Here is a 21,651-nt window from a genome sequence, read left to right as displayed (position 1 = left end):
TTGTACATTTCCTATCCTTCCATAATGTGGTCTGTAAACTTTAAGATATGCATATACTTATTAAATGCTAGCACTCTCTGTAGCTAATTTATTCTATTATTCATAGTGCCAGAGTACGATTTCACTGTTCAGCCAACAATGGAGAACTAATAGAGCCATCTGTTTGCCTTGGGGTATTTCTTACACTAGCAACAGTGTGTTGCTTAGCACACTCACACACCAGAACATTTTTGATTCAGTAATTCACCTAACACAGATCTTTAAGGTATAGGAGGAAAACTGCGCAATGTGGAGGGATCTCCACAGGAGAAATGGACAAATGCCCCACAGACTGGGTGTGCTGGATCTGAGGTTGACCACTCTACTTCTGTGCCACCCTAATAAGGAAACACATAGTATCAGTGCTTTGTTCAGAATGTAACTGAAATAACATCTCTGACTGATGTTTTGGATTTTGTATTACAGGTAAATACAGGTAAAAAATATTTTTATGGTCCCGATAGTTTCCCTATTTGACACGAGTCTATAGAAATCTCGTTACTACAAAGTACATTCAGCAGATACTTTCATTACAACGAAGTGTCCAAAAGACCTTGAAATGCCTGAATGAATCATCCACAGAGCAGCTAGTTCTGTAGTCACAGCTCAGTTGTGCACAACGCACAACGATCCCTAAACAGAAACATTGTAATTTTTTTTTCTTTCTTCGAACTATGCTCGTACTGTTTTTTTGCTGTTTTTGTTTCCTGCGGTTTTCAGTGATACCTTTTACTTATTGCTTGTCAACATTTGAAAAACATCCATTGTAATTTAACTCATTGTCACCCTCCTATAGAAACGGCAGACACAAAAAAACAATAACAGTTCATATTAGAAAAAAAAAACTTTTTATTTTTCCAGCTCTCGATTATGGCAAAAAGAAAAAAGACGTTACCAGTGAATTCGGAATTTCGCCATGGACACTGTTAACTTTCTTGAAAGACAGAGCAAAAAAAGAAGAAAAATCTCGGGTTGCAAATGTATGTGAACTGCTGCATTTGAAGACGTCGAAAACGCTGTTTTTATGTGGTTAAGTGATGCTCGTTCAAGAAGCATTCCTATTAATGCTGCACTCATTCAATAAAATGTGTGGATTCTAAACTCTCTTGGAACCTTCATCAATGGGACAACACACTGAAGAGCGTCCCGAAGTGCGATCACCTGTCATCTGTGGAAGAGTATTTATCTGTTGCTGAGGCAACTGCAGGCTCACAGCTCTGCTGCGTCTCTCCACCAAAGCAAACTCGATGGGTGATGCAAGGAACATTGTAAATACAGGGCACAGTATAACCTGGCCACTAACCTGGCCATGACCCTGCCTGACTGCTGTGTCTGTGTATAGCAGAGTGGCAGATCACGCTACAATAAATAATCGTGCTGTTCCTGTTTCAAGCTGAATAAAGCTGGTTTTGCTAAATTATTAAAACTAAGCCTTGTGTTTTGGGGTGCAAGACAGGGACTTATAGCTTCTGTGGCCTGCTGTTGCCCTGCCCCAGCAACGAACAAACAATCTTACACAGATGTGGCAATCGCGCTTTGGGACGTCAGCATGATGTTCCTGTTGGATGGGGGGAATCCAAAAGAGTTCAGAAACCTCATAATATGAAGAAGAAGAGAAGGATGATTCGGCTTCTGATTAATAACTGTGCTGCCAACAACATGCTTCCGCATTTAGATAATGTTCACATTGAATTCCTCCCATCCAATTGCACAGCAGTGCTTTAGCCATTGAATTTGGGCATCATTCGCACCCTGAAAGAGTATTATCACAAGGAAATGCTGAGAAAAATTCTCGTCAGCATAACTTGTAGGGAGAAGGAGATTAAAATTAATGCGAAAGAAGCTATTGAAATGATTGCAAACGCCTGGACGCAAGTGAAAGAAAGCACTATAGTGACAAATACAGAATCTCATTAAAACGAAATTTTTCTTACAACGAAATATTTTTTAGGTCCCTGGCAGTTCGTTGTAACGGAATTTTACCTGTAGTTATAATAGCTACTAAGTGTTAAAGTCATGTATGTTTGTTATCCTTAAATGGGCTACTGCCATGTCTAGAGGTTGCTCCTGCCTTGTGCCCAACAATTGAAGGGATAGACACCTGCTTTCCTGCAGCCCTGCTTTGGATAAGCAGACTTGGAAGATGGACTGATGAATGTATACTGGTTCAAAAGAACTGTTGAAGAACAAACACATTTGGGGAGCATCTTCAAGGATCTAATGTTGTTAGAATAATGGGAATGGTGAACGGGGAACACGGTTACTTATTCCTTCTCAATTTATATCTGTGGAGAGGAAGCAGACCCAACACTAAAACAAGAATGTCACTTCTGTTCCAGTCCTGGAAGTCCCATTTCTTCAAACTCACACCATATTTAAAAACACCAAGACACCAGAAGTCGGTGTTCACACTTGATTCTGTGTCTACAACTTAGTTTGATTCCAAACAATACAATACAATACAGTTTATTTTTGTATAGCCCAAAATCACACAGGAAATGCCGCAATGGGCTTTAACAGGCCCTGCCTCTTGACAGCCCTCCAGCCTTGACTCTCTGAGGAGACAAGGAAAAACTCCCAAAAACCTTGTAGGGAAAAATGGAAGAAACCTTGGGAAAGGCAGTTCAAAGAGAGACCCCTTTCTAGGTAGGTTGGGTGTTCAGTGGGTGTCAAATGAAGGGGGTCAATACAATACAATACACAGAAGAGAACAAATCCTTAATACAGCATAAAAATAAAAATTTTAGAAGTACGGATCAGAATTTAACAGTAGATGATATCACATAATAAGATCTGGATATTATTAGAGTCCTGGAGACCTCATCCATCAAGCTGCCTCCCCCATTTGGCCATTCCACGGCTGAAACAGTACTGGGCCAGCCAATCCGATGAAAGGACCCCTCTTTCCCATGATTCCTGTGATCCTCCATCAGGGATGACTTTACCATAGGCAGGCAAACAACTTGGCAGGTGGGCCATGGCACCAATTGCCACATTTGAGTACCGAGAACAGAAACAGAATAGGTGAGGGTTAGTATTCAATTATAACTATCATGTTACTTATGTTTTAGTGCTAATGACTAACAACAGAGATGCAGTCTGTACAGTTAATCAGCAGCTCTAGTCAGGATATGCTAAACTGAAGTAGTGAGTCTTCAGCCGGATTTAAAGGCTGAGACCGAAGGGCATCTCTTATAGAAGCAGGAAGACCATTCCACAGTTTAGGGGCCCTGTAACTAAAAGCTCGACCTCCCACTGTTATTTTATTAATCCTTGGAATCATAAGCAGACCAGCATCTTGAGATCTTAATGTGGCTCAGGTTTGTAAGTCATGATAAGTTCAGACAAGTAAGTCGGACCTTGGCCATTTAATGCTTTATATGTTAAAAGGAGGATTTTGAAATCTGCCCTAAACTTAACCAGGAGCCAGTGTAAGGATTTAAGAACTGGAGTTATGTGTTCATATTTTCTTGTTCTTGTAATAATTCTTGCAGCGCATTTTGGATTAACTGGAGGCTGCATGGAGAACAGTATGAATAGCCAGTGAACACCGCATTGCAGTAGTCAATCCTACTAGAGATAAATGCATGAATTAATTTCTCAGAATCCTGTTTATTTAGAAAGTGCCTTAATTTCCTAACATTTTTAAGATGGAAGAAACATGTTTTGGACAACTTTGTAATATGTGCTTTAAATGACATGCTAGAATCAAAGATAACTCCTAGATTGCGGGCTGATTCAGTAAAATTAATTGGGATTCCAACTGAGTTAAATGATGACAAAATATTGTTGTGATCAGCATCATTCCCTCCAACAATTAACATCTCTGTTTTATCTGTATTTAAAGACAAATAGTTCTCATTCACCCACTCCTTTAATTCGCTAACACAACTAATTAAAGACAACATCGGAGAAACTTCACTTGATTTAAATGAAAGGTATAACTGGGTGTCATCTGCATATAAGTGAAAATTAACATTATGTTTCCTAATGAGAGATCCCAGTGGAAGCATGTAAAGTGAAAACAGTAAAGGCCCCAGTACTGAGCCCTGCGGGACACCATATTGAACCTCTGTGTAAAATGATGAAGTACTGTCAGCACATTTCTGTACATATTGGAATAGATTTGATCAATAAGAACTAAACCAAGCGACCAACCAGATTGGTCTTGAATCTGCATATTCTGTTAATTTGCTAGCTTTATTTTTCCTTCAGACATTGTCACACACATGCACATGGAGGACAGTTTACAGGCTCAAGCAGTGTTATTCATCAGCCAGACCATGGGTTGGTGCTCTCACCTGATCCTCTCTCCTCTTGTTCCACAGCAGTTCAGCTAAAGATACTGCCACCCACTGTTGACGTCACTTCCGGCAAACCCTGATGATGTCATTTCCGGTACCGAGAACCCACCTTCCTGCCACATCAGTTCTATTTCTGGCCGTCCTGACTCCATCTCTTCCTCGTTTTCACCATATTTTTAGCCCAGACTCAACCTGTTAGTTCCAACCAGTTCATTTGTGAACTCCGCATCTGGAAGGCATGTTTTATTTTATTTTGCAGATTTTCAGTATAGTGGGCGACTATCCCCAAACCTTTTTCTGTCTGCTGCCTAATTTTTCTTTACCACAACATTAAATAGGATACTGCAGAATTCTCCAACTATTTTTCTTGTTTCTTGTTTCATTGCACAGTAAAACTTGACACTGCAGACTGATTAAAAAAAAATATCTGTTGGATGGGAGGAGAAATTATATTTCTAATATTAATGACCTTACTGACACAAAGGCTAAGAAATTTTTGGCTTAATAAACTAATGAATGTACAGTGCAGTCTGAGATTGACTTAAAAATAGAAGGATGTGCAGTAGACGTGACTCTACGATTGTGTCCTTTTTTCTGGTTTTTGATTACAGACCTGCATCCCTAACTCTGCCAGTGTATTTAATCAGCATATTTTTTCCGAATGCTGTAATGAAAATGCAAATGAATAATCCTTTACCACAATACCTTTTTACAGAACGCATTTTATTTTTAATGTATGCAGAATTTCTATTAATGGATTTGATTTTTACTTCAAAAAGAACATTTTTGTTCCTTGTATCCTTATATATACATATATTTACCATATTGTCAGCATGATATGATTTAACATGCTTAGTGCAGAAAAATAAAATTTGAAACAAGTTCTGAATTATTTAATAGTAGAAGAGAGTGCAGCACATTTTGGATTCAAAACACTTACAGACACTCATACTGTACAGGTTATACTATAATAATCAGGATAGGACCAAGTTAGATAATTATAGTTGTTCTCTTCACTCCTGTCAGAGCATAAGGCCTTCATTGTAAGTTTCCATCTCACTCTGTCTTGCGCTATCTGCTTCGCCTCTTTCCGGAATAGACTGATGGTCTTGAGTTCTGACTGTAGGGTTCTTCTCTATGTCAGGGTTTGTCTCCCTTTTTTCCTTTTTCCTGGGGGTTCCATTCCAAAGCATAGCATGAAGTGATGGAGTGATCCCTGTGTAAGGTATGCCTGATCCACTGCTGCCAGGTTCTCCTCGTTGGTAATCTTCTCTGGCCACCTAATGTGCAGAATCTGCCATAGGCAGGTGTTAATGACTTAGCACTAGTGGTCAAGGCTCTTGGCATGTCTTCCGGTCCCTGCTCCATACAGTAGCACAGACTTAACATTTGTCTTAAACATCTTCAACTTGGTGTGAAGACTAAGGATCTTATTTCTATAAACTGGTTTCAGAGCAACAAAGGCTTAAATGGTTTAATGATCCAGGCGTTCACATGTCCGTCTATCCCTCCTTTTTTGCTAACTATACTGCCCAAGTATGTGAAGAAATCAATATCTTCAACAGCCTGTATATTGATGGTGAATGGAGATTTCTGGGTATTGTTCACTCACATGCTCTTGCTCTTTGTGATGTTGAACTCCAGTCCTGGGACCCTGGTGACACTGTGGAGTCTGTCTGTCTTTACCAAGATGTGCTAGAGGGTGTGCAACATTGGTTAAGACCAACAGACATCACAAAACTTACAGAGTATGCTAACTAATTGGTTCTTAATTTTGGTCCTCGTGACCCATTACAGCTATTGTCATTCATTCAATGTAATAGCAGAAGTGGTAATCTCATTTTTATAGAGTACTGTAAAGTTCTTACTTGCATGCGCTACCAATATGCAACGTATTTCAACTTTTTGGTCTCAAGAAAAGAAGAATGAATTAGAAGACATAGCTTCATTTTAGATTCAGTGTAGTTTTACCATTAAGAGAGATCAGAGTACAGCCCACATAATTTCAACAAAGTCTGTGAAACCTTTCAACACCTTCACTGAATGGAATCAGTAATTCATCTAACACACATCTTTAGAACACAGGAGGAAAGCGCAGAATGTGGAGAGAGCCTCCCCTCAAAAAAAATTGAGCAAACTATCCACAGATAGGGTGTGCTGGATCTGTGAGGCAGTGATACTGACTACCCTGCTTCTGTTCCACCCTAATGATAAACAAACAGCATCAGTGCCTCATTCAGAATGCAACTGAAATATAATTTCTGACTGATGCTTTGGATTTCTTATTAGTTTTGTTAGCTATTAAGGTGTTAAAGTGATGATTGGGTTTTCCTGCAACAGGCTACTGCCATGTCCAGAGGCTGTTCATGCCTCATGTCTCTGCTGTTATATGATTTTATTTCTCTGTTAATTCTCTGGTATTGCTTGTTATATTTCTCTGAATATAGTATTTGGGTCTTGCCCTGAAGATTCAGCTTAATATTGCATTTGGTTTTTTTTACTTAATCTAGTTAATTTACTCATTAGCATTCTTTGCACATAACATCTTATTTTCTTCGTAATCATCAATGTGCTACAAATGTGGACCTGCAGGTGTTCATAATAAAAGAAGACTACAGTATATACAATAAACAAACGTAAAATGGTAATTTGAATTCTTAAGAGTGCTAATTCACATTGATCAACGTGATACTTGTTTAATATTCTCAGAAGAAAACCACGCATTGATAGAAATTTCTGGTGTGGCAGAGTTTGTACAGGAACAGGCCAAAAGTCACGCTCCATTAATTGATTGAATGGGTTAATTATCAAGCCAGCAGGAAACAAAGCCAGCAGCCACATTGAGCCTCAGGATCAGCGCTCACCCCCATTGACTTAGGTAACAGGTGGTCCCGGGGATAAATTGTGGAAAATCTTTAAAATCAATCAGGAGTTAAAAATTCAGCAACAAAACTATTTCAATGAATGTGGCACGAACATAAAAACCACAAACATCTGCACAACCAGAGACAAAGACTGTGAAATATTTCAAAGGAAAGCCATTGCTTTGTTTTAATGATCTATATCAGTGGTGGCGAACCTATGGCACGCGTGCCAAAGGGGGCACACAGAGCCCTCTCAGTGGGCACGCGCGCCGTCGCCCGAGCACAGAGTTCGTTATTATAAAGCCAGAGGAATGCGGGGCCGGGCTGCTTCCCTCACCGCTCCCCCTCTTCACGCGCGCCGGAGGACTTTTCTCACATCACCCGCCCCTCTGCCCAGCAGCCCAATGGGAGCGCTTCCTTCCTCTCCTGTCTGGGGTAAGGCGGGCGGCACACATGCTGCTTGAGGGTGCGGCACGGACTGCAGCCTTTTGAGTCTGTGATTCTCGTGGTGGGGTTGGAGGGGATGTGGTATAGCGGGTCCACAGCTCAAAATTGAAAAGGCCAGTTTTAACAGATAATTGCCGCACTCGCGGCTTAAAGGGGGTTATGGTATGAGCGGTTTCCGGGAGCTTTGTGATGCGGGCAGTCCTCGCTTAAGCGCACAGGTGATGAGTCGTCCGCATCTGTAATTATTGCCGGGAGTTGCTAATCGCCACACCTGATCCACGACCCCGTAATATATAATGGAAGCTTTGGGGGCGGAGCTTAATAGGGAAGACCTGCGTGAAACACTTGAGAGGATCGAAGGGATGACAAAGGACAGCAAAGTTAGTTATGAAAATTAAATCCTTAAAGTGTGGAATTCTCTGCCAAATAATCTTAAGTCAATGAAGGCACTTGAAGGGATTGCTTTCCTTACTTTGTTTGGAACATCTTATGCTTGTGTGCAGCTGTTTTCAGCTTTGAATTAAATCAAATCTGACACCAGAAACAGACTAACAGATGACCTGAGTGCTGCATGTGTTGCTCTCAAACTTACAAAGTATGAGCCAAGGTTAGACAAATTATCAGCATGCATACAACAGCAAAAAGCACATTAATTGTTCAAAAGCATACCGAATGCAAACTTTAACCTTTCAACAAAAGTATCATTGAAAGCTCTGTTATTATGTTTTTCTTTTAAGACAAAAGATGTTAATGTATGAGTGGCTTTTCTAAATTAAAAGCTCAGTAGATAGATAGACAGACAGAGCATCAGTATTGGCAGTCCAGTCCAATTTACCATCCAGCTCCACTCCTAGGTATTTATAGGTCTGTACCTTCTGCACACACTCACCTCTGATGATCACAGGGTCCATGAGGGGCCTGGGCCTCCTAAAATCCACCACCAGCTCCTTGGTTATGCTGGTGTTCAGTTTTAGGTGGTATTTAGGTTAAATTGCCATGTTGGCACTTTGCTATAAATAAGTGGGTTTTGGATTGCAGTTTGGGCACTTGGTTTCTAAATGGTTTGCCATCACTGATCTATATGCTGAGCACAGAACTGATGCCCAAGTAGTTTAATGGATTGGAATGGAATACACAGATGTTGAGAGGGTACTCTAAAATGGCACACTATAGGTATATTTGTGTAAGTGTGCTTTGTGATGAACTGGTGTAGCGTTCAGATTTAATTATTGCTTTGTACCCTGATAGTACCAAGATAAACTGTAGCTACCTATGACTATATAATTGAAAAGAAAGATCACATAGCCCACTGTAAACGAAAGTTATATGGAAATTTTATGTGGAATGAAGACCCTTTTCAAGTCAAAGTTTTTAATCAACATCTGAAGTTAGATTATTTTCCATTTTATTTCAGTCTTAGCTAATGTACCTCAATGTGGCCAATCATAAAAAGTTTAGATGTGGTTTACAATAAATCCAATTTAATTTGTTAGTGAGTTATTTGAATTTGAAATATTTAACTTTTACTGATAACAGATAATTCTATCCAGAGCACTGCCTGTAGGGAGTATATACTTTGTATCCAGATCTGTGTGGATGTTAAGTGATGCTGAAGCCTATCCTAGCAACATTCAACACAAGGCGGGGACCAATCCTGAATGTTGTGCCAGTGCCTCGTAAGGCCTCTTGAGACACACACAACCTCAATTTGCAACCAACCGTTAATCTTATGCTCTATTCACGTGCTCTTGGACTATTTGGAACTCCAAGTTGTGAAATCTCGCTTTCCCATTTCAATTTCGATGGGAATGGGGTTCCTATTCAAACTATTGTGAAAAGCAAAAATTGTCACTGTTGATTTGTTTCTTGGCCAATTAAATGTAAATTGCATCTTTGCAGAAATAAATAGGGAAATTACTTCACACCAAGTGCAATACAGCCATAAAATGTAATATCCATCTGACCAGGTTATATGTTATATTTTATACAATTGACTATGGTGAACGGTCAGCATTATGTCACAATTCAGACAATTTGGACTGCTTTGTTTTCTCCAAAACGTCCGACTTGTAGCTCCGTGTTTGTAGTACGTTCACATGGAATTTCCAACTGTGAAACTCGTATTTCTCTCTGTTTGAGAGCACGTAAGCACAGCATTATATGCATGAGCTCAGAATGAAAACTAAATTATGCAGCCTTAAAACACAAAAAGACACAAAGAGAAGTGCAAACTGTACACTGACAACAACCAAGCATGGGATTTGTGAAAACAACTGTGCTAACCACTGTGCCACTCCAGTTGAAATTGGGGAAGATATAAATTAGCATATGGGGGCGAGGTCCATCATATCATATTTATAATAAGCACACAAAATTTTAACTAATATAAAATATATTTAGAGGTCACTGAATTTGTTAGTTTTTATGTTTTCTAAACTGAACAGTGGATGACTGTTCAACACTTGTAGGTTGTAAAAAGGGGAGCAGGAGACACAAAACGTTTTGGGGATGGCACACCATATACTGAAGGTACAGCAAAAAGAAAACATGTGGTTACAATCGAGTTCAAAAGTAGGAACTGGTTACAGAGGGTAAACAAAGAGACAGGAAGGGGATCGTCCAAGGAGGCTGGAAGGAGGTAGTGATCCCTTCGGTAGTTGGGATCTATGTGGGAAGTGGCCATCAGGCGTGGATGAAAGTGACGTCATCAGAAGGAGGGTTGATGGTGATGCCACTGTTTGGGTGGTTCTTCTGCTGGTCTGCAGATTGACAGAAGAAGAGATGGTCAGAAGACAGCACCAACCCCTAGTTTGGCTGAGAAATAACATTATTTGAACCTTCCAACCTTCTTCCAAGCGCTCATGTGTGACAAGGTCTAAACCATTAGCACTGTCTTTGGTTATGTTGGAAAATTCTTGCAGTGGTTTACTGCCATTCGAACAATAAACTGTTTCTGGTCCTCAACCATATGCCATTGTACTTTTTGAGGAGACTTATTCCTCTTTCATCTACACTATTCACTACTGCCATGCATGTGGCGATCTTTCAAAAAATGTGTTCAAGATTGGATCATCTGTTCACTGTTCTGGTGTTTTCTTGAGAAATAACTAAGACGTTTCTTTGACTTTTTGTATATGGACATCAAAGAAGGGTGTTTTTGTTTCTGTTACCAGATCCTCTAACTTCAGCTGTTCAGATTCACTTCTCAGTTTAACACTTTGAGGAATATCTGGTAACAGTGGTCGTTGAAGGCTTTGTACCATCTAGAGACTCTGTCACTAAAAATGACTAAAATGGAAACTCGTACTTACTACTAACATGTTCTTGACACTCCTACTTAAATTAGAGTGTTGTGGAAACCTCAACATACTACTAGAATGTCTCTGTTTCATTTTGTTTTGTTTACTAATCACTTAGCCAGTTCAGAACTCAATGCAAGAGTACATATCTAGTAAGTATTCAAATAAAATGCTCAGAATGGAGACCTCTAAGTGTTTCATAATCAGGCCGAGATTTCACAAGCAAGCAGGCTACCGATGGATGAATGGATAGATAGATAGATAGATAGATAGATAGATAGATAGATAGATAGATAGATAGATAGATAGATAGATACTTTATTAATCCCAAGGGGAAATTCACATACTCCAGCAGCAGCATACTGATAAAGAACAATATTAAATTAAAGAGTGATAACAATGAAGGTATAACAGACAGACAATATCTTTGTATAATGTTACTGTTTACCCCCCGGGTGGAACTGAAGAGTCGCATAGTGTGTGGGAGGAATGATCTCCTCAGTCTGTCAGTGGAACAGGACAGTGACAGCAGTCTGTCGCTGAAGCTGCTCCTCTATCTGGAGATGACACTCTTCCGTGGATGCAGTGGATTCTCCATTGACAGGAGTCTGCTCAGTGCCCGTCGCTTTGCCACGGATGTCAAACTGTCCAGCTCTGTGTCTACAATAGAGCCTGCCTTCCTCACCAGTTTGTCCAGGCATGAGGCATCCATCTGCTTTATGCTGCCTCCCCAGCACACCACCGTGTAGAAGAGGGTTCTTGCCACAAACGTCTGATAGAACATCTGTAGCATCTTATTGCAGATGTTGAAAGATGCCAGCCTTCGGATGGATGAATGGATAGATAAATAGATAGATAGATAGATAGATAGATAGATAGATAGATAGATAGATAGATAGATAGATAGATAGATAGATAGATAGATAGATAGATAGATAGATAGATAGATAGATAGATAGATAGCAAAAATAAGCCTTGTAAAGAAATAATTTCACAAACATCACCTGTTTGCATTGGTTTGTGGACCACCCAATACTATATGCATACTGTAACAACAAGAGGACACAAATAAAAAGGGGTGGGACCAGTGGGCAAACCCTTCATAATTGAAATTCAAACATAAAACATGATTTTGATTGTTAACGTAACAACTCTACACAGTAGACGAGAGTCTGACTCTAACTGACTTAACTGACTTCAGAGCTTCCGGTTATGTGTACTCCCGGCAGGAAGAGGCAGGTCCAGGTGGACAGACACCAGAAGTGACGACGGTGGTGGAAAAAAGCTGTCAATGCTCCAATCTGCAGAGTTTGGAAAAAAAGGGCATTATCACACTGTGCCAACCAATGAAGAGGTGGCGACTTGCTATCATCAGAGCCCTTAAACTGACACCTATGTGCATGCATGTCATGATGCACACACAGATGGAATTCAGCAAACAGTGTAACAATTGAAATTTAAATTTAACTAAAATTAATTTGCTCTGACCAGGCATTCATAAAGATCCATTAAAAACAATTACTATTACTGGAGCTATTTTCTATTTCCTTCTTTGTTCCTTCCTTTTCTCTGATCTTCTATCCCTTTACAGGTTTTATTCAGAGGGAGAATAACCACTCAAAATGCACTACTGTTCCAAATTCAGAAAACCCAAAATGCCTAGGCACAACAACCTGCTCTTTTCCTGCTTAATTTGGATTTTATTTCACCAGTGGTGTATTGATGTTGTTTGGTAAACATTTTGCATATAATGTGTTGTAATATCCATTAAACAAGATCAAACCTGCTTAATCGAATTTATATCTGAGGGTGGCTGAATCTATCATATGAATATCTGGCTCAAGGCACGAACAAACACTGGTTGGGTAGGATCAGTACCAATAGTTCTTGTACTAGTATTTTCATGTGAACAGACTCTTGCCAAAAGGCAACATGCTTCCACTCTCTGTGGCCATAATAAAGAAGAATATATTAAAATATAGAATTTAATTTTATTTAATAGAAAACAAAATTAATACTTCACATTCAATAGGATATAAAGTATAGTAACAACTTTAAGTAACACTCACCATCTTTAGGTCACTACAGAATTTGTATTCATGCTTCTTTGAATTCCAAATAAAAGAGGTTATAATTGTTAATGTATATTAATATTAGAAAAATATATTTTTTTCATTTTCTAAATTCACTTATTCTAATACAGGGTTTCCGTGGACACACCCTGGAACAAACCGTGAACAACAGACTCACCGATCACCAATTAACTTAATATGCATGTCTTTGGGAAGCGGGTAGAAAGCAAAGTACACAGAGAAAGCTTACCTGAACACAACAAAATCGTGTAATCCATGGCAGCATATTGACTTACCTGAAATTTAAACCCAATACCCGTTTCCTGCATGTTCATTGACTTAACTCTTCTTTTTTTGTCTACCATTTCTCTTTTCTCTATAAAATATCACTCTGAGACTATCAGAAGGCTAGTGTTTGGGTGGGTCCAAATTTGGACCATAGACAAGAATTTAATCCTTCCTCAAGCTCTCTTGGAACAGGAATGGCTTAAACATACAAGGTAGTTATAAAACAGCCAAAGGTATGTGCTAACAAGATTACGGTAAGGCAGACTCTGTGAGCAATATGAATGGAGAGCATGTACAAGCTTGTCTACAAATGGCAGGAGCGGCAGTGTTAGATGAAGGGACAAAATAGGTTTTTGAGTGAACGTACACTGAACAATGTTAGAAGTCATTATTTATTTTTATTAGTATTGCTCCAGTTGAATGGACATACAACACCTAATGCCAAATCATTATATGCAGCTGTTTACCTGAGTAAACACAGAAAGTGACTGCTAAACTGGTGAAGATGATGATGATGATATGCAGTATCCAATTCTAACACAGGGTATCAGGGAGCTGAGTCTGTTTGGCAGTACTGGGATCAAGTCAGGAAATACCTCTGGATAAGACACCAGTCCCATCATGTTTTTGGGGAGGAAAGCCCATGCAGATGAAGGGAGAACATGCAGTCTCTACAAAGACAGTGACCAGGTCTGGATGCAAATGCTACCAATACTGTTCAAATTAAACTATTTTTATTTATTTATTTACTATTTTACTATTTTACTATTTTAATTTATATATATATATATATATATATATATATATATATATATATATATATATATATATATATATATATATAATATATATACTGTGACAGCTCTACTGAGTTGTAGTAGCCACCCAACCCGACACAGACAGACGCAGGAGGCACACTTATAAAAGTACACAGATTTTATTTTTGTTTCTTCACTTGTGGGCAACGTCTTCCCCGTTGCCACAAGTACAACACAATCCAAAGCACTAACAGCATACCTGAATACAATTCTCTTTTCTTCTTTCTCTCTTTTCTCCTCCACACCACCTAGGCAAGCTTCGTCCTCTTCCATCCGACTCTGGCTCCTCAAGTAGTGTCTGCTGGCTCCTTTTATACGTTACCCGGAAGTGCTCCAGGTGCTTGATGACCTACTTCCGGGTGTGATGAAAGAATCACCCATACGGGATCAGGGTCAGCTTGTAGCACCTCCTGGCGGTGCCCACGGATCCCAACAGGGCTGCACCAAATTCCAATGCCCATGAAACCCTGTGGGAGTCCTAGGCACCGCTGCAACCCAGGGGGGCTGCCATCTAGTGCTCCAGGGGAGGTAACACTCTGATCAGCTTGGAGACGTCCCGGCCAGGCAAAAACCCCGCTCGTACATGACAATATACAAATATTTTGTATATGTTGAGTTGAAACTGACACTGGATTACTGGTCATCTTGCTTTCCTATTATAGTGCAGATAAGTGGCATTCTAACCAACACAATAAAACGAAACATTTTTTGTATCTCTACAGTAGTTTTAAAAACTGACAGTGAAATACTGATCATCCTGCTTTCCATTATAAAGCAGACAACTGGCATTCCTACTACCAGAATTATGTCTGTGCATATTAAATTATTTATTAAAGAGATTGAATACAATATTTATAATTCTTTGATTTTCCACAGTGTGTCATTATCAATTCAGAACAAGAAAAGAAATACAAGTTACACAATGAAGCATTTTAATGAGCATTTTGTCTTGACTGTTCCTGCATTTCTTTTTTTGGGATGGTATTCCGTTTGTAATGATGCAGATATGGTAAGGTACTACTCCATTTGGCACTAACTGACAGTAGATCCAGTGAAAAGTTCCACTCTGGACTAAAACTCAAATGATGTAATCATATTCTATTAATATTCAAGACCTAAATCAATGAAATAATGTGGTAAAAGGTCTTCTTCCATATATGTATTCAGTTTTGGGAGAGAAACAGGCGTTTTTCTTACACTTATTCTTTAACACTTGTGATTAAACTTCCACTTAATGACAGAGCTGTTCATCAACATGGAGGACTCAAGCAAATTTATTAAAGCATGAATATATTTAAAAAGGGCTGACACCTGGAGGATAAAAAGATTTGGTTAAAATGGAAACAAAGTAGCACTGACGTTCTTGTCAAAATGCAAGCATGAAAGTCAAGATCCATGAATTTCAGGAGCCAAGCAGAATCTTTTCAGAAATGGACCCACAAGTGTCATGACCTTTTTTTAATGTTCACTTCATTAAGACTGAATTTCAGATTGTGCGGCAGAGATTTTTAGGGACATTACAAAATGGAAATCAGATGTTGAAACAATAAAGGGGGCGGCATGGTGGCGCTGCTGCCTCGCAGTAAGGAGACTTGGGTTTGCTTCCCGGGTCCTCCCTGCATGGAGTTTGCATGTTCTCCCCATGTCCGAGTGGGTTTCCTCCGGGTGCTCCGGTTTCTTCCCGCAGTCCAAAGACATGCATGTTAGGTGCATTGACGATGCTAAATTGTCCCTTGTGTGTGCTTGGTGTGTGGGTGTGTGTGCCCTGTGGTGGGATGGCACCCTGCCCAGGGTTTGTTTCTGCCTTGAGCACTGTGTTGGCTGGGATTGGCTCCAGCTGACCCCCGTGACCCTGTGTTAGGATATAGCAGGTTGGAAATGACTGACTGACTGACAAAATCAATCCAAATTTCAGAAATCAATAACCTTAAAAGAGAGAAAAAATGAGTAAAAAAAAAGTCAGAAAACACCCATAAAAGTACTTTCAAACTATAAAGAACTACACTACAGAACTCAGGACATGACCTTCTGCCTGGTAATATATTGGAAATTATGAGTGCATTTAGGACTGAAGCCAGGAAGCACTTCTTTATGCAAAGAGTGGACGGAATCTGGAACAAAGTACTGAGACTTGAAGCAAAAATGTTGACAACCTTTTAAAAGTATCTGGACTGAGCTAGGTGTTAGCTAAACAAATGGGCTTGATGGACTGAATGGTCTCCTCTCGTTTGTCAAATTAATTTTCTTATCTTTTTAAGCTGTACAGCATGGTGGCCCCAACCTCTGAAACTCTATCTTTAGGGGATGGGGGGGCGCATAACTAAACACATTAACACGAGCAATTAACAAGAGAATACTGTAAATAAAAACATAATTAGTAAAATAATATGTAATATGTATTGAGGTCTATGGGTATCACCAGGGGATGTTGCAAGAACTGGGGAGGCCTACTTCATGGGACTTTCATCTCACCCAGAAGTGCTTTCTGACCATGTGTACAGCACACCAGAAGCACTTCTGGATGGTAGATAAAAGGAGCTGCCTGCCTCAGTTCCGGGAACCAGAATGAAGAGGTGGACAATGAAGATTGCTGGGAGGAGTGGAGGAAGCAGAGTGACAAAGAAAGAGACAGAGATGACAGAGTTACAGAGTGCCATATATTGTGTGCTGATTTGTACCTGTGGCTGGAGTGTGGCAAACCCCTCATAAGGAAGAGTGTCCCATGCATAAATCCTCTTCTTTATTTTACTCTTGTGTCCAAACTTGCTTGTGTTAGGTGTTCACTGCTCTGGTGCTGATATTTCTGATCATACAATAGTTCATTAAGATAGCAATTGACTAGAAGAATTCATAATTAATTGCAGAATTACAATATTTGAGGGATCCTGTAGAGTGCCTCTTTCTCTTGAATGATTTGGCTCAACAACTAATCAGCACATCGTCATCTCATAATAGACTTGAGTTTCGAGTTTGGTATTTTTTCTCCAGTCATTTTAGCTGAAGACTGTCGTTAAAAAACAGTAACACACAGACAAACACACATAGAGACAGACACACACTCATCATCGAGATATCGATGTTTTTAGTACCAGGAGACCCTAAAACATCAAGATCCATCAAAAACTGGAGATCAAAATTTAAAGCTTTCACTCCTTCCCCATAGATGATAGATTATGGTGGGGAAGGGTGTAGAGCAAAAATGAAATAGCATATCCAGAATAATAATGAAAAGTATAGTAATTATGGCAGAAAATAAAAAGTATATCAAATGAAATAGCATATCCAGAATAATAATGAAAAGTATAGTAACTATGACAAAAAATAAAAAGTATATCAAATGAAATAGCATATCCAGAATAATAATGAAAAGTATAGTAACTATGACAAAAAATAAAAAGTATATCAAATGAAATAGCATATCCAGAATAATAATGAAAAGTATAGTAACTATGACAAAAAATAAAAAGTATATCAGCCATGACAAAAAATAAGGTGCAAAATCCTTGTGGAATGGTAGAAAATGCTCAAATAATCAGATCACAACTAGTCTTGTCAGTCTAGTCTAGTAGGTTTATTGATATTCATTTTGGACATTTTGTTACAATGGCTCCTCACCCCACGTGTTCAATCTTGTTATCATTAGATCAACAGATCAAAGTAAGTCGTAGGAGACCCCTGTATCTGTAGGGGGGTTTAATTCTAACTATTTCATAATGAGTTTATTATTGTCATCACTGTAATTTGATCTTATTGTTTAGTCACCTGACCATTTTATTTTATTACTCTATGAAATCCAAAAATATCTTCTTCCTCTGATATTTCCTTTGGAATTCACTCCTTAATTGCATCCAAATTCTGACAACACGGGATGCTAAAGGGGAGCAATTACTTCAGTGGAAAATTTACTTGTTTGTTCGTTCATAAATTTATAATGCTTATTTATAGATGAAAGTGAAGTGATTGCTCTCCATTAGAATTCAATGTTGTTTCCACCTGTGGTTGCACTGCTCTTTGTTAATAATCAGCATTTGAATACAATAGGTAAAAGAATAGAAAATACAGAAAAGGATAGAAAATTGCAAAAGCAGAATCGATATTTAAATCCATGGCAGATAGTACAAATAGTTATGAGTTAAACATATTTGCTGGCCAAGTAACTAAAACTAAACAGTGATATTAATTAAAACTATGAATGACATACTATTTGAAAGAGGTTGCAATAAAAACTTGCAGTCATGGGGATCCACTTTGAAAAGCAATGATTCAGATTATTCTTTGCAATTTCCTCTTAAAATAATCTTTGCCATTTGCAAAGAAAATAGCACTGATTGTTTCTGTAGTTTGGAAATGTTCCAGCAGTCACAACATACTGGATAAACTTACATATTTGTACATCCTTGCCAAAGGGAACAGCTGGACAATGCTTTTCATGCAACATAAGGTATGTGGCTGATATGCAGACGTTTTTGGTAGATTTCAGACTATGAATTCCAAAAACTACAAGAAGTAAAAATAAGAAAAAAAATTATTAATGAAACGATTGGTCACCCATAAAGGCATTGGAACTGAATTTGTCTAATCAGTTCATTAGCATATGTAATGTTCTTTATCCAGGTCACGATCAGAAAAGTGTCTGCTTAGACCTATCCAGCAATACAATACAAAAATATTTACATAAAAGAACTGTTGTGAACTTTTATTTTAACTTTGATATGCTGATAGAGAGCTACCTTGGGTTAATGTGCTAAAGAATATGTTTCCAGGAAGCAAGCTAGAGCAGGCCTGGGGCCTTCAATATCTTTGGAGGTTCAGAAGTTCTTTTATAGCAGGGCAGCAATGAATCAGCTCTATACAGTCGCTTATTTGGTTATATGATCTCTGGGAAAGGTGCAAAGGTCATTCCTGTCAGTGGGCGAAAGAGATTAAAGACTGGAAGAAAGGTGGAGTTTGGGGTGTGTTTGTGTTCATTACACATTTAAATGATAACCAGAGCAAGCAGACAATCACACCCAGGGAAAAGAATAATGAAAATACTTTCACTACTATTAATGTGACTTTATCAATGTAATGACAAAACATCCTACTCAACAAAGCACAGAAAAGTCCCTTAAATATAGCATGTATATGGAAATAAAAATATCATCAATTAATATTGGAACATTGGAATCAATCAAAAAAAGGCCAGGAGACATATTTAATGCAGCCCCTTGAACAGTCATGCGTAACAATGCATTAATTGAAACAGCACATTTTAAGAAAAGTGGCAAACTAAGAATTTGGTTAATTTCCAATTGATGTCCAGTGTCAGAATGTCCTGAACAAGCAAAATCATTTTAATTTTAATGATGCTAATAATAATAATACATTTTATCATGTATTATTCCTTTAACATTGGTATCGTTGTTTATTTAAATTTAATTTTTTCACTTGCTTACTGTATATTTTGAACCATGTATTCTTATTTGTATGGAGTATTGGGACCATACTGCATGATAATTTTGCACTTTAAATGAAATTGATTGATTGAATGCATTTTATTATCCTTGCCGTGTATCAGTGTGTAGCATTTAACACTATCTGTGCTTTTTTGTGGTGTATTTTTTGATCTCTTATTACAACTAGGGGGCTTTGCCCCCTGCTTGCTTTGCTCGCCAACCCCCATGTTTGGTTTTCCGGATACACACTTTTAAGATTTTTTTTTCTTTGAATTGTTGCTATTTCATTAGTTTCACTTTTATTTCAGAACTTCTGTAAAAACAATATTTGGAATCTTTCGAGTCCCAATGTGCTGAATATTTTTTATGAGGTCAGTGAGACGTGTTTAATGACTTTGTACCATAATTCAGGATCGGTTTTTCTGTTTGGAATTTCAGCACAGACAAGACGATCTACATCATCAGCAGTTAATAATTTTTTTTACAAAGTAACCAATAAATGCATGTGCAGTAAACTCCGTTTTTGAAATTCTCAAGATTCTTTATTTGTCACATGCATAGTTATACAGGACAACACGCAGTGAAATGCATCCTGATCCGCTTATCAAAAACTGTGCAAAGTTAGAAGAATATCAGTGAGATTAACAAAAAGTCATAGATTGAAAGATAACAGTATAGTAGAACATAATAAATAAGAAAAATTATGTGAATAAAGTAGAATTAAGTGTTAAGGTGCAATATTGTAGTGATTATTGTGCAAAACCAAAGTTAGACAGGTGCATAAATGAGGCAGTTTGTTTGTTTGTGCTACTGCGATCTTTACTTTCTTTTTTTATACTTTCTAATTTTCCTACTTTCATATCCTTTAACTTTCTCCACATGTGTATAGCACCGTTTTTTTTTTTTTTTGAAGCCTTTCGAATTCCACTGTTTTCATAATCTCTAACCTGCTCTGCATGTGTTTAGCGCTAACGTTTGTGAACGTCTTTATGAAGTTCTACTTTGTCATTTACTCTGTCTTTTAATTCTGAGCCGGATTGGACATGCTTTTCTTTCAATTCCACTTGTTCCGGGCTGATAATTACTTTCCTTATTTTCTGAATTTGCACCTTGATTATTCTTTTTCTTTTTTGTTTCTTTTTTTTTCTCTCCAACGCTTTTGAGTCTCTTTTCTCTGCACTGCTTTCTTCTTCGCTTAGATGTTGACATTTCATTTATAACGTATTGTCCTTATACACTTTATATGCGCTGAGAGCCCTGGATCTGTGTGTGCTCAAATCCTTTAGACGACTGAATGTTTTGCTGCCCGCTGTCTTATTTGATATTAATTGTAAATAGGGCATGTCTTGCAAGAATCTCATGTTCCACGTCATCGCGAGACAGTCTTGGGTCAATCTCTTGGCACAAAGTCTCATGTTTAAGGTCCCCGGCGAGACGCTCTGTTTCTCGGTTTCTTTTAAATGTCTTCCGTGATCTTAATGTGAAGATCAGGTCTCGACGCCCTTGTGTTTCTCACCAGGATTTTTTTTTTAAATAGAGAGATGTTTGTTTTTTTGACACTGTATGATGCAATCATCACATCAGTCATGTCACAGGATGTCTTGAAAATTAAAGCACTAGTAGTGCTTATTCCATGTAGGCCCTAGCGCAGTGGTTCCTAACTTTTTCTATGTTCCGCACCCCTAGAAAATGTTTGATTTATGTTTGCACCCTCTATAAACGTAATATCATGTTTGAACATGAAGTTTTGGGAAACAAATTGTACTTGATGCAGTACTGCTAGTGAACAAAGTAAGCTTTTAACTTCGTGCATAAAATGTAAATATATTATATTATATTATATTATATTATATTATATTATATTATATTATATTATATTATATTATATTATATTATATTATATTATATTATATTAATTGCTATATATAATATGATATAATCTTATATATAAAAGATTACGTGTTGAAGTGTGTGTGTCTGTCTGGCCCGGAAGAGAGAGGTGGAGTCGGGGTAAGGGCTTCACGTCTGAGGAAACAGAAAACTCACTTAGTCGCTAATAACAAGCAGGGCGAGCATGTCTGCAAA

Source organism: Polypterus senegalus, chromosome 3, assembly GCF_016835505.1.
Source record: "Polypterus senegalus isolate Bchr_013 chromosome 3, ASM1683550v1, whole genome shotgun sequence".
In the NCBI taxonomy this organism is placed as follows: Eukaryota; Metazoa; Chordata; class Cladistia; order Polypteriformes; family Polypteridae; genus Polypterus; species Polypterus senegalus.
Note: the sequence above shows the minus strand (reverse complement) of the source record.